The sequence below is a fragment of the Callorhinus ursinus genome, unplaced genomic scaffold, assembly GCF_003265705.2.
Source record: "Callorhinus ursinus isolate GAN/ISIS: 27379988/994484 unplaced genomic scaffold, GSC_fseal_2.0 scaffold3, whole genome shotgun sequence".
Lineage (NCBI taxonomy): Eukaryota > Metazoa > Chordata > Mammalia > Carnivora > Otariidae > Callorhinus > Callorhinus ursinus.
This window is the reverse complement of record NW_027397065.1, coordinates 62667538-62681914: the sequence shown is the minus strand read 5'-3', so window position 1 is coordinate 62681914 and position 14377 is coordinate 62667538. Positions and strand designations below refer to the sequence as shown.

Sequence of the window (14377 nt, the reverse complement as noted above, 5' to 3'; positions counted from 1 at the left end):
CTGAATTGACTAGAAACGGTCTTAATTTCTCTCCTGTCATTTTTTTTAAACTTGTCCTCTCCTTGTTCCCTGAACCAAGGATCTTCTTTTTGGGTCTCCCAAGTCTTCCTGGGAGTCAACAGAAGTCACTCTCAGATGCCCTCTGCATTTTCTTATTGTCAAACTATCACAGGCCATAGCTGTGGGAAAAGTCCCCAAAGCCACTGCCATCGCTGTCTGGGCTCCCCTTGTTCTCTGTCCCACACAGCCTGCACCTCATTACCTCCTGGCCAGGGCCTTCTCTCCTGCTCACTTTCTTTGTCCTACAATTCGTACTAATTCTCACATTGTGCTCACAGAGCTCAGGCCTCACAGTCTTCGGAGTCAAACCATGGCCTCAGGGCATTGGTACACACAGCCAATGATCTCCCAATACCCATCTTCCCTTCTTCCTTTTAGTGAAAAAACCTCCGATTTTTACCTGTGCCTAAAGAGAGACTAATTTCTTGGCTTCTTAAGCAGGTAGATAGGCAATTACATCTGAACCCAAGGGAGTCTCTCTCCCCCTTCCACCCGGTGGAGAAGGGGTTAGCTGGAATGCTCTTGGAAGTTGGGTATTTCTGCCCTCCCTACCCAGACCGCTCACCTCTAGACTGTAAATGAGAAGGAGATAAATGTAGGTTTTAAGTAAACCACAGCGTTTGTCTTAGGCTGCACCTTACAACGTACATATCGCTCTCCTTGGTGACAACAGCTGTGTGGTCCAGCTGCAACAGGACGTGTACGACTGGCTTCACGATGACCACTGTGTCTGCTGCTCTGACCTCCGTGATTTGGTCTCTCCTCTTATCGGTGCCCTCTGACTAGAACAACATCTAAAGATGTTTCACATCTATTATGACATTTGGAGATTTGGGGGCAAGAATGAACAGGACTTGGTGGGATTCTTCTGGAAGCTTTGTCACCTTGGAAAAAATATATACATTGTCCATGAGTTTCTGGCACTGGCATCAGTTAGTTTGCAACAATTCCAGGCTCTACCACTTAATAGTAATGCTATCTAACTTTTTTGTGTCTCCGTTATAAAGTAGGTATTAGCATCACTGTACCTGTCTCCAAAAGTGGCTATGACAATAGTTTTAAGTGAATGCAGTTAATTATCTTATTTTTGCCTGTTTTAGGACAAAATATGGCCATTTGAACCTCTCCGTGGGTCTTGGAAAAGTCTGTGCCATTGGCTTCCCAGTAAACTGATCTCTGTCTACCTTACAGGGTCATGACAGGGTGACACAAGATAGACCTGGGGCCACTAGCCCATAATGCACATTTTGACCCCCTCCCCCCACCCCCAGACTGACTTGAGAGCTTGACTTGGCCAGCTGAGCAAGGCTAGATTTCAGCCCTCACTCTTGCCCTTGGCTGGGAGCCTTCAGCATTGCAAAAACCAAAAAAATATGGTTGACCTATTGCAAGGTGGTGCGCTACACCAAGTGTCCAGCCAATGGGGTGGAGTAGGTGGGAGCGAAATTCAAGTTGCCTTCTCTCACCAGCTTGTGTGTCTCAGCACGCAGGAACTCATGCCTGAGAAGAGGGCACTTTTGGCATCACACAAAGGCTCTGTCTCCCTGCCAAGTCCTGCACCCACTTTTCGCTAATGAGCACAGAAGTAGCTTAGAGTTGCGGGTGGCCCAGCAGATGACACGGGGGCATGTGGTGGCAATCCTGACAGCTGGCTCACACGCAGCCATCTGCAATACGAAGGGTCTCTTCCGGGCCCCCTAGTCTTTCCTCCCAGGGTAACCTTCTGCTTACGTGCTCAATCTTATAGAACCCACGGCCATTTCAAAGGTTGATTTGCACATTTTCAAGGAAGTAGTTAGAAACCTAAGTTGCTCCAGGGAATTGCTTTACCAGTGTGTCTCTGTGCTCTATGGAGGGTCTGCACAAGACACCACTTTGGGGGATTTGGCCAGGTTCCGTGGCTGTCTGCATTGGCACACTGCTGGGAAGGAATGCCAGGCTGCACCACCTGGGGAACACCCTGACTTCATTTATGGCCAAGATGAGCCAGAGGGCTGTTCCTGGCCAGTACCAGAGCCTGGGGGTGAGGAGTGGGTGGCCAAGCATCAGTATCCTGTGAGGTCAGACTTGTCTTTTGGCGCCAAGGTGGGAAGACAACAAATTCCTTAAGGAGCCTGTTCTCTAGACAGCTGGTGGCCACTAGAGGGCTCTCTAGGGGTTGTGTCTCTGTCTCTGTCTCTCTCCCCAGCTTACCCTGCTATGAGCTGAGAGGTTTACTGAGCCGCTTTGGACCTTACCGGGCCTGCTAAGGGATTGAGAGGGATAGTTATCTTTTACAGGTTAGGTTATGAAAGCGGAAGCAGGAGAGCAGAGGCCTGGCTCACCACTCCCCCCACTTTATTTCTGCTGAGGGAGTTACCCTGAGACAAAGGGGCTTCTTAGAAGCTCAATTTCTCCAAAGTAAACATGTATTTAAATTTTTGATAATATAAAGGATGACCAACTTATACTCCTACCAACAGCATTTGAGAATTAACTGTTGCCCCACACTCTCATTAACACTGGACATGATCAATCTTGTAAATTTTCCAACACAATGGGTTAAAAATACACACTGAGCAAATTTCCTTGTTTTTTAATGAGCATCTATATTTTGTCTTATTTCTATTCTCTCAATGTTCCTTGCCCTGTATGGATAATAAAAAATGATATTTATTTTTTAATCCACAAGATCTCCCTGCTCAAAGGAAAAATGACTTTCATGTAGTCCTTTCCTACCAAAATATCCAACCACCTTGGCCTAGCCCTCATTGTCTCCCAAATATACTGTGGCTGTCTTTCTACAAGGACAACGCTTACCATGTGGATTGCTCTGTTCTCATAGTTTTGTGACAGCCTGTCAATATGTGAATACTGTCCGCTTTAGATTAAAACCACCTAAAGGGCAGACCTGGTTTGCTGATTTGCTCGGTTCAGCAAAATGTGTACTATGTGGTAAGCGCTGCAAGTGGCAAAAATAGGTTTCAGACTTGGCTTCTCCTTCCCAACACAATAAATCTAATATGCGATTCTGGCCACAGTTAATGTGTAAAACGGGATTTGGCTAGCATCTATGCTATGAGGAAAACTAAGCACTAAAGCAGAGAGCTGCCCTCTGCTGATTAAAGGGGAAAAAAAAAGGCTTACTAGCATCATGAGTTCAAATTCATAGTCTGTAGCAACTTATAAAGGAATTTGAAGTGTCAGCTCTGGTTTCAGATGCTCTGAGGATTTCTTCTCCACTTAGGGAAAAAAAAGCCCCGTTTTTTAGATTATACATATTTTTTAGATTATACATATTTCTTTTCTTTCATATGATAACTGAGGAAAATCAGCCATTTCTTCAAAAGTATAAGAAAAATGACTGATAACCCTACCATGTAAAGATAACCACAAATAACGTATTTTATATTTCCTTCTCATCTGTATAAACATGCATACACATATATAAATATTATGTTTTCCAAAGCTAGTAACATAAGATTCTGTATCTTGCTCGTTTCACTACACTGGCATTTTCCTGTCATTAAATACTCTTTGAAACTTCATGTCTCGTGGCTGAATACTTCACTATAAAGGTACATCGTCAATTTATTAAGCAAGTTCCTTCTGTGCCCAGACAGTGTCTTCATGCCTTCCCGCTCCTGCTTCTTCTTCTTGGACCCAGGATGCTTCCATGTCCCAGCCTCCCTTGCGGTTCAGTTGGTACCATGTGGCTGAGGTCTAGCCAATGGAATATGGGGGAACGTGGCCCTGGCCTTGCCTGCAAGCCAATCTGCGTCATCGTCCTACCCTTCTCTTCTCCTACTGCAGCAGCTCGGGCAGCCCTGCGTCCATGTGGCACAGCTGTCACCGGGAAGCAGCCTCCATCCTAGGAGCACCACTTGCAAGAGGGGAGAACATCCGACTGGCATCAGACAGGACCTGAGTGAAGATCAAACCTGCGTGTGCTCCCACACACAGCCTAGGGGGGCCTTAGGTGAAGATAACATAAGACCTACAAGTTGTTTCCAACTTTCCAATATTGTAAGTAAATAGCAACATCTTGGTTATTGCCAATTGTATTGCTATAATAAGTAAGACCTGGTAGGATTTTCCACCTATTTTAAATAAGCAAATAGTTATGATTGGAAACTCAGGTCTGTCTGTTCGTGATGGATAAAGCCCACAGTTGCCAAGCATGGCCCATTTACACACTACATTCAGATCAGTGTGTCCCATTTTTGGGAGGGAGTCATCATAGCATTTTAAATTTTAATTTTTCTTGGGCACCTGGGTGGCTCGGTCAGTTAGGCGTCTGCCTTCAGTTCAGGTCACGATCCCAGGGTCCTGGGATCGAGCCCCGCATCAGGCTCCCTGCTCAGTGGGGAGCCTGCTTCTCCCTCTCCTCCCTGCTCATACTCTTTCTTGCTCTCTCTCAAATAAAACTCTTTTAAAAATTCTTAATTTTTCTTACTAAATAATATATTTATGTATACAAAAATTCAAAAGATGCAAAAGGGTAGAGTTAAAGCTTTCCCCTCTGTTCCTCAGTCACCTAGTTCTCTTCCTCAGAGGCAATTAATTTGGTTTCTTCTATGTCCTTAGAGAGATTATAATTGATTACAACTTGTGTGTAACAACCAAAATAAATAACAAATGAGGTCCCTTCTCAGTCAAGTAGGGCATTCTTTGATTTTTAAAATTATTACTTTTTATGGTGGACATTCCTGCTATAAACATTGGGGTGCAGGTGCCCCTTCGGATCACTATGTTTTGTAACCTTTGGGTAAATACTTAGTAGTGCAATTGCTGGGTCGTAGGGTAGCTCTACTTTCAACTTTTTGAGGAACCTCCATACTGTTTCCCAGAGTGGCTGCACCAGCTTACATTCCCACCAACAGTGTAGGAGGGTTCCCCTTTCTCCACATCCCCGCCAACATCTGTCATTTCCTGACTTGTTAATTTTAGCCATTCTGACTGGCGTGAGGTGGTATCTCATTGAGGTTTTGATTTGGATTTCCCTGATGCCAAGTGATGTGGAGCATTTTTTCATGTGTCTCTTGGCCATTTGGATGTCTTCTTTGGAGAAGTGTCTGTTCATGTCTTCTGCCCATTTCTTGACTGGATTATTTGGAGGGTATTATGCTAAGTGAAATAAGTCAATCAGAGAAAGACAATTATATGTTTTCACTCATATGTGGAATAGAGGAAACAGCACAGAGGATCATAGGGGAAGGGAGGGAAAACTGAACGGGAAGAAATCAGAGAGGGAGTCAAACCCTGAGAAACTCGTGACTCTGGAAAGCAGACAGGGTTGTGAAAAGGGAGGTAGGTGGGGGGATGGGGTAACTGGGTGGTAGGCATTAAGGAGGGCACGTGATGTGATGAGCACTGGGTGTTGTATGAGACTAATGAATCACTGAACACTACACCAAAAACTAACGATGTACTATATGTTGGTTAACCTGAACTTAAATAAAATAAATAAATAAAAATAAAATTATTACTTTTTAAAAATAAAAACATTCATGACAAAAAGCCAGTCTACACAGACAGGTCTAAAATGAAAGTACAAGCCTCCCTTACACACCACACCTCATTCTTCGACCTTCTCCCCAAGAAAAACCACAGTTACTGATTTCTTATGAGCCTACTCAAAACATTCTTATGTATCTATCTCAAAAACATTAACAAATTAAAGAGGTGCAGAGACATACCAAATACACATTTCTGACTTTTATTTTTTTCACATAAGTATATATCTTGGGTGTTATTTCCATAGCAGTACATACAGATAATCTTTCTTTTGAAAGGATAAATCATAAAGTCTTCCATCTTCTATTGGAACATCTTTAGGCTGTTGCTAGTTTGCTGCTATTACAATGTCCCATCTTCCCCCCTAAAATCCCCCCATTTTCCCCACAATGTTTTTCTAATGAGTGTTGGGGTGTGTATGTTTGCGTGTGTGTATTACAATTCTGCAACTATGAACGTTTGTAAACTTAAATTTCCAGTCACATAGAACATTCTGTCTTTCTAAGAACAGGGGGGAGTTTCAAAAGAAATTGTCTATTATTATTCTTTTTCAGGAAGTTTACACCTTCATCTTTAGACACCATTTTCCAAAAATTTTGAGGAAGACAAGTTCTTATTTTTATTTTTTCTACAAGATTTAATAACATTGCCCGAATAACATTTCTCTCCTTTTTGGGTGTTTCATCTTATTCTAGTTTAGCACGGTTCTTTTGTATTGACTTTCAGCGAACATTTCTCCTAAAACGCCTTGGGTGTGTGGAAACTACCTGAGCATTATTCCAAAGTGACTAAGCATCATCTGATATTTGGTAATGGACAAAATAATAGCTGTTGTGTTAGAACTGGATGAAGATGGTGATATCTGAGAAGCTGACAAGCTTGAATACAGAAGTGAGTGCCTTTGGGAAGTTTTCATTTCAATCTGGGTGAAATTAATTTAAACACAATGGAATCATGAAGATGAAGATATGGCTTACTGTAACTCCCTCAAATAAATTTGTTTTTGGCATTTGAACAAAGTTTAGAGGAAATACAAGGGTACGTTTGACCACCCCTCTTTGTTGCTTAAAACTGTCCTTTGTATTATAGTGCTATTGATATGTATAAATCTTTATTCTAAAGTGATGTTTCAGACAACAGATTGACCTTACATGATTTCAGTAGGTTTTCATCAATTTCCAGACTGAGGTTAGAGGTAAGTATATTTCAATTGTTTTAAAAACTGGATTATTTCCAGAATATTTTATTGGAAAGAAATCTAACATAACAAAGGAAAGGAGTTCACACAACTTTCCCTCAACAAGCTAGTCACTCAGCAGGTGAAAATACAACTACAGGAAGTGCCACTTTTAGTCATTGATGGGTAACTCCTTCTTAAACTGATCCTCCTTCACATAACAATATAAAGCACGAGAAAAAATATTTTTATTTTTTATTATTTTTTTTTAGAAAAAATAACTTAAAAAAACCCACATCTAAATGAAGTGGAGAATAATCAACAGCAGAAAGATTTTGGGGGTGGGGAGGGGTGGGTGTCAACACTTGGAGGCAGGGAAAGAGTCGGTTTCCTACATTTTATAACCTTTAGTCTGAGACTGACCCAAGTCTGTGTAGTCAGGGGGGTGTCTAAAAACTCTGTTAGAAAATACACAATATTTCTGGCTTGAAGAACCAGAGGTCAGAGTTTGGGGCAACCATACCCTTTGGAAAGTGAGGGAGGAAATTGCAGAAAAGAGAGAGCTAGAGAGTTTAAAGTCTACATTATGCATAATGTCTGAAATGTGCTTATGCAAGAGAAACTCAAAGCAGCCCAGCTAAGCCCCAAAAAACTGAACTCAGACTAGAGTTACTATTTACTGAAAGCAGCATCAAGTTTGCAGCTTGCGTCTAACATGTGAATTGTCCATTTAAAAAGAAAACCAATGCCATTGGCAGAATATAACAGAATCCAGTCTTCATAACATTATATTTACAATGTTCAGGTTACAATCCAAAATTAATTTGGTAACACTTCAATCAATAAATAAGTAAACAAACAAACAAACCAGGAAAATGTGACCTGTTCTCATAAGAGAAACAATCAATGGAGACTGACTCCATAATTATCTAAATACTGGAATAATCAAGCAATGCCTTAAAAAAGCAGCAAGTATAACAATGCTCAATGAGGTAAAAGAAATACGCCCATAGGAATTAAAAAATAGGAAGTATCAGTAAGGAAATAGAAAATATTTAAAAAAGAATAAAAAAAATTCTAGAACTGAAATATACATCTTTTAAACAAAACTTGCTGGATAGATTTAATAGCAGAATGAAGATGGTGGGAGAGAAGTCAGAAAACTTAAAGATAATTCAATAGAAATTATCTAGTGTGAAAAACACAGAGGGAAAAGATTTAAAACAATAGAGGGGCACCTGGCTGGCTCAGTTGGTGCAGCGTGTGACTCTTGATCTCAGAGTTATGAGTTAGAGTCCCACGCTGGATGTGGAGCTCACTTAAAAAAAATTAATAGAGCCACATGGGTATTTGTGACTATATGAAGAGGTCTAGCATATTTGTAACTGGAGTCTCAGAAAGAGATGAGAAAGACAGTGGGGCAGAAAAAATATTTCAAGAAGTACTGAAAATTGCTCACATACGGTAAAGGACAAATCTGCAAATTCAAGAAGCTTTGCAAATGCCAGGCAGGATGAATAATGATGAACAACACATTATATATACAGTGATCTGCATAATTGATGATATATCAGAAACAACGGAGGCCAGAAAACCATAGAACAACGTCTTTAAATTGTTGAGTTAAAAACATCTTCAACCCCAAATCCTATATCCAACAAAAATATCCCTCAAGGATGAAATGAAATAGACATTTTAGAATAAAACCAAGAGAATGTACTCCAATGGACCTGCACTAAAACAGAAATGCTAAAGGCAGTTCTTAAGGAAATGAGATCAAGTGGAAAAGCAGATCTTTGAGAAGGACTGAAGAATATTGAGCAAGGTAAATATGTGGGTAAATATAAAAGACCATTTGTCCTCTTAATTTCTTTAAAATACATATCACATTGCAGGTTTTATTTTGTTGTGGATATAATACATTTTACAACTATAATGTAAAGGACATGTGGTGCGGTTAAATGCACCTATTAAGTGAAATAGTACAATATTATCTAAAGTAGACACTGAAAATTAGGCTATATGTTGTAATTCACAGAGCAAACACTAAAAAATCATACAGAGAGGAATAACAAAAACCGAAGACAAATTAAAATAGAATTCTGAAATATATTCACATAAACCAGAGGGAACAAAAAAGAAAACATATAGTAAAATGGTAGGCTAAGCCCAACCATATCAATAAATGCCTTAAACATAAGTGTGCTACACACTCTCTATCAAATTCAAATGTCGAGACTATCAGATTGAATTTTTTTAAGAGTCCCAACTACACATTGTCTGTAAGAGATGCTATTTAAAATATAGATAGGACCATAGACTTATTTCAGATTAGGTTTGGCAAATAGCTTTCAAAAGTCCCAAAAGTTCCCATCAAATTCTCTCCAAGTACTACCCCCATTGTATTAATGCTCTATCCTTTAGCATTAACTACCTCACTCATATTTGCTAATTCTCATAAATGCGAGCCAAGAGACTAAAAGCAGTGATCTAAACAAACACATATTCAACATTCTCCCTAAGCCCATGGGGGAAAAAAGTAAAAGATCCAGAAAGTTCTCTCATTGTCTGGTTTCTGATGATTTCTAGAACACAGTGTGAAAACAATTACAATATCCAGGAGAGGGTACATTGTGTAAAATCAATCAATTAATCCATCAATCTATCGATCAGTATCTAGTTCAAACAAAAAACTCTTTTAGAGCTAGTAAGGATAATGTTATCCCTCACTGAAATTCACTTAGCAGGCTTTGAAAGGAAAGCAATTCATAATTAAGTAATTATAAGGAACCCCCTGAAATTATAAAATGTGAACGTTCCATGTGGTTCTCTAACACTCAACATCTTGCTTCGCCATTGCTGGCTCCATTTTATATATATGAAGTTGGAAGTGATAGAGAGATGCTTCTTAACTAACCAAGCTTTATGATATATCAGACTAAAAAATTTTCTGGAGTCCTATTTAGTTTTTCATGAGAATACATTTACAAAATAATATTTTCATTTCTATTAAGTTTTCTTAGAAATAATGCCAGTATCACCCACAATCATACTTTAAGCAGCAACATCAAAGCAGCATACTTTAAGACCTAAAAGTGAATCTTTAAAATATCAAATGTGATATATTGCCCCCCAAATAGAGAATTCTTATCCATGAGGGCAATTATGGATCAGCATCTCCTACTTACCTGATGAAGCCCCTTTCTTCAGAAAACTCCCAGTTCCTTCCAACTCCATCAGTGTGGTTACCAAACACTGCCAAACATGTAATTTTAGATATTTGTAGTAGTTGAACAAACAGAATCGTGATTATATTTCACAATTTACATAACTGATTTCACGTATCTCTTATGTATATATCTGTACCCATTCCCAGATCTATAGCTGGTGTCCCTGACAGTTAACAGAGCTGTTTTTCTTCCAAGAAGTTGGATAGGGTAGGGGTATATCCCACTCATGCCTTTCTAGAATAGTTCCACAGATGAGACCTTCTTGTGGTTGATGGATGATGAGGGAGGATAGATCAAGGATCATTTCCTAGGCCTTTTGACTAGGCGTCTAAATTAAAGTCTGGGCCATTCACTTAATATAAAAGAATCACATGGGGAAAAATGAAGTGTTTGAACCTGGACAAATAAGGTAGCCTGGAATTCAGATGAAATAATCGCAATCAAAGGAAGATTCGGGGTCCTCAGTGCACAAGTGATCACTGAATTCAGCAACATGGGTATGTTCATCCGGGAGACTGTGGATTCAGAGAAGAATGTCAAGGATGGAGCCCTGGACACAGCAATGTCTAAGGGAGAACAAGAAGGCCAAGAAGGTGATGGGGAAAAAAGGGAAAGTGGGTTAGTGGCGAGAGTTGTGCTACTGAATTCAAAAGGAAGAGAGAACAGTGGGCAGGAGGGTCAAATGGAGCAGAATGAATATGTATTTTCCCAACATAATCTTGTGAATGCTAAACAAGGAAAGGTATTTCTGCTCTTAGCTTAATGCCTCTGGTATTTTTTGTCTTTTTCATTTCAGCTATTTTTGGGCTAATTTTTAAAACTAACCTTCAGAATACATATGTCATGCATATTTATGTATCAGTTTGCTAGGGCTGCTATAATAAATTACCACAAATTTGGTGGCTAAAAAAAAATTTGTTCTCTCATAGTTCTAGAGCCCAGAAGTCTCAAGTCCAGGTGTTGGCAGGGTGAGTTCCTTCTTATTGAGTAAGGAAAGGGTTAAGTACAGGCAGGGCGAGACAGGAGGCCCCTGACTAGGCTCTGAAACTATTCCTGGCTGGCAGAGAGGCTAAGATAGAGCAGAACAAGAGATAAGTGAACAGGGGCGCCTGGGTGGCTCAGTTTGTTACACGTCTGCCTTTGGCTCAGGTCATGATCTTCGGCGGGGGCGGGGGGGGGGGGTGTGTGTCTTGGATGGAGCCCAGCATAGGACTCCCTGCTCAGCGGGGAGCCTGCTTCTGCCTCTCCCCCTGCTCATGCACTTCCTCTCTGTCAAATAAATAAATAAAATCTTTAAAAAATATATCTTAAAGAGAGAGAGAGAGAGAGAGAGAGAAACCAGACCAGCTGGCTCTGGATGTTAGCGGGGTTTTCTTGTTTGTTTGTTTGTTTGTTGGCAACTACATTGTAACCACAGAAAATGACCAGACCTCAAAGAAAAAGTAAGCCATTAGGGATGCTATCAATAGTCTTTGCTCAAAGCAAGAGGGCACAAGAATCTCAAGGCCACAGGCTTCCTGGTCAGTTCTCAATAAAAGACTGTCAGTAAAAGTCCACAGGGGCAACCTATTTGTGACCCCTCTCACTCTAGACAGCTTTTTCCCTTTCCTTTCTATTCTCACCTTCACTTAATAAAAGTTCACTTCACTTCACTCTTTTGTGTCCATGAGATTCATTCTTCGACTCCGACGAGAACCCTGCCATCCCGCAACATTAGGGGCTCAGAGGGAGAATCTGTTCTGCACCTTGCTCCCGGCTTCTGTGGGTGGCCAGCAATTCTTGGCATTCTTTGGCTTGAGGCAGGATAACTCCAATCTCTGCCTCAGTATTCAGACAGCATTCTTCCTGGGTGTGTGCGTCCAAACTTCGCTCTTCCTATAAAGACAGCAGTCATTGGATTAATATACTAGGACCTCATCTTAACTTGATTAAATCTACAAACATATTTCCAAATAGGGTCATATTCTGAGGTTCCGGCTCAACATGAATTTTTGGAGGACATTATTCAACCGAGTAGAATCACAAATTTACAGGTGCTATAGCTACTAGACTTTAGAAAGAGGGATAAATTTAAGCTATTAGAATGGTACACAAAATAAATTATATGTGGGCACCTGTTGGAGGAGGTCATTGGGAGGACATGACCTCCCACTGACCTATGAATTGGACCTGGGGAAGCCGAGGTTCCTCACCACCTTCTCTGTCCTTGGAATGTATGTTCTGCCCACAGTGGAACCACTGCAAGGACACTACCTTAAGAGAATAATATGTTATTGAGACCATCTGGACTCTATGCTGACTGAACCCAGGTAAGGCTTCTCCATAAACTCTCAAGATTCTGGCTGGCAGGGGCAGAGATCTATTCTTCTTGCAGCTGCCCAAGACAAGCCTCGTATGTGAGCTCCCTTGCTTATTAAACCTGACGCGTACCAATCTGGAGTGGTCTGCTTCTTTCTTTGGTCTTTCCTTCCCTCCCAGCATGGGGTCAGTTTTGAAAGTCACAGCCCGGTGCTCCCAAGGTTGGAAGCAACAGCATGGAATTTTTTGCAACTTAGTTTCCTTCCGTTGTAGTAGGAGCTCAAGTAAGTTAAGACTCACTTTGTAGAAATTCTTCACATTCAATATTTTTTAATTTGGCATCACATCTGCTGTGAGAGACATCCCCCAGAACTGTTTCTATAAAGAAGAAATTAAAATTTTTTTTCACTCACTAAAACAGAATCAGAAAGCTTTTCCAACCCTTTGGGATCTGGCCTGGTAGTTTCCATAGCCGAGTAGATGGCTAAACTAATGGACACTTTAAAACTCTGGAAGTAATGAGGTGTGGCAAAGGACCATACCTTTATTTAGACAAAAGTACCTTCTCTTCGTTTTCATCAAATATTTACACTGTACCATGGTCTTTGGGGCCATTAGATCGTAAATGTATCGAGGCCTAAAACAAAATTCTCTCCCTGGGGTGACACTGGAAGGAGAAAAACTGCACAACCCAGAAGTAACATTTGGGCTGATTCTGACATATTTTGAGCGATTCGGTCAATTCAAGAAGTGATTCTAAGACAGGATATGATTCACGAGCAATCCTTCTTAATCACTCCTGGGTTCCTTCCCCTCCTACAGTGCTTGGCTTTCATGATACTGTCCAGGGTCCCCAAACCGGACCAGAACAGGTCTAGCGAATCTCCATGAATAATCCTCCAAACCATCAGGCATCCCAGTCCACCAGACGCTGGAACACCACCCTCTCTTCTCTGGCCCCTAACTGTCCACAGAAGTGTGGTGGTTCTCCACCCTCTTGGGAGCTTCCCACCTGAAATCTGAAACTGGCCAGTACTTGGAGGGCAGGGAGCGACCTAAGAGAGACACTGGCCATTCCGGGGTGGTAGGTGCAGTTTTAATAAGCAAAGGGAACTTGCGGAGGAGGCTTGTCTTCAGTGCCAACAAGGTGAGCGCATCCCTGCATCCCTCTGCCAAACCTTACAAGTTGATGCAGAGACCTGAACTAGGCTTGCTCAGGTATACCCTGTAGGTATTCTCAACACTAGGACACTACCTCAAGGCTATGACCACGGAGCAGCCCCTGGGAGCCCCACGGGCAAGCAGAACCCGCTTTCCAAGGACAGGGTAAAGGGTGAGGAGCCCCAGATTGTCCAGGTGCAGCTCAAGGGTCAACTGGAGGTCATGTCTTTTCCATGACTTCCCCCAACAGGGCAGTATTAGGATGGTCTCCATTCCAGCTCAAGTCCACAGGGCCCTCTATAGTCCAACACATAATTATAAAGAGGCGCCAAATAGGTATTTCAAAGGCCCTGTATTTGAAATACAAGTTTCAAAGACTGGATGGCATTTTTTGAGAGGAAAAGCAAGTAGTAGCATACATGGCTCTTTTGTGAAACAAATTATTTAGGACTCCTGCTACAGATGAAACTGTCAGAAGCGTTTCTAGATAGGAGCGAGAACCAGGGTCTTAGAACTGTTCAAACACCTTTTAACTGCTCTGGCCGCCTAATGGCCACACAGTCCTAAGTCTGGCAAGAGCGCTTGTCTCCTGCCCGAAGATTTTCTGCCAGGGAGCCCAGGGTTCTGTCTCTCGCTTGGGATAACAAGTGGCCGCGCGCGGTCACCCCAGCTCCTGGGTCCCTCGGCTGCCCTCAGCGTCCCGCCGCCTCGGGGCCCGCTGGCCCTGGCAGGAGAGGGGGGCGCGCTACGCCTCCCTCGGACCCGCAGAGACTTCGGTTCCACTTTTCCTTTCCAAGCCTCTCCCACTTCCTTTCCCACAGCTCCCCGCCCGTCCGCCCGCCAAGCCCGGGGCCGCACCTCCGCGGGGTGTCGTCCGCCTCCCGCAAGGTCCCAGCCGCTTCCCCCCGGGGACTCAAAGGGGGAGAATTCCTGTGGGTCCCAGGAGTGCCAAGAG

General features: G+C 42.0%; 1 long non-coding RNA gene across 1 annotated transcript; it reads right to left on the bottom strand.

Annotated features, from left to right (window-relative positions):
* Positions 1-4947: 4947 nt before the first annotated feature.
* On the bottom strand, positions 4948-14355 carry LOC141372396 (uncharacterized). The gene is made up of 4 exons (XR_012377601.1): positions 14281-14355; positions 11586-11838; positions 9922-9988; positions 4948-5166 (listed from the first exon to the last, which is right to left on the bottom strand). It is a non-coding gene; the product is annotated as an uncharacterized lncRNA (long non-coding RNA).
* Between the last annotated feature and the right edge of the window lie 22 nt (positions 14356-14377).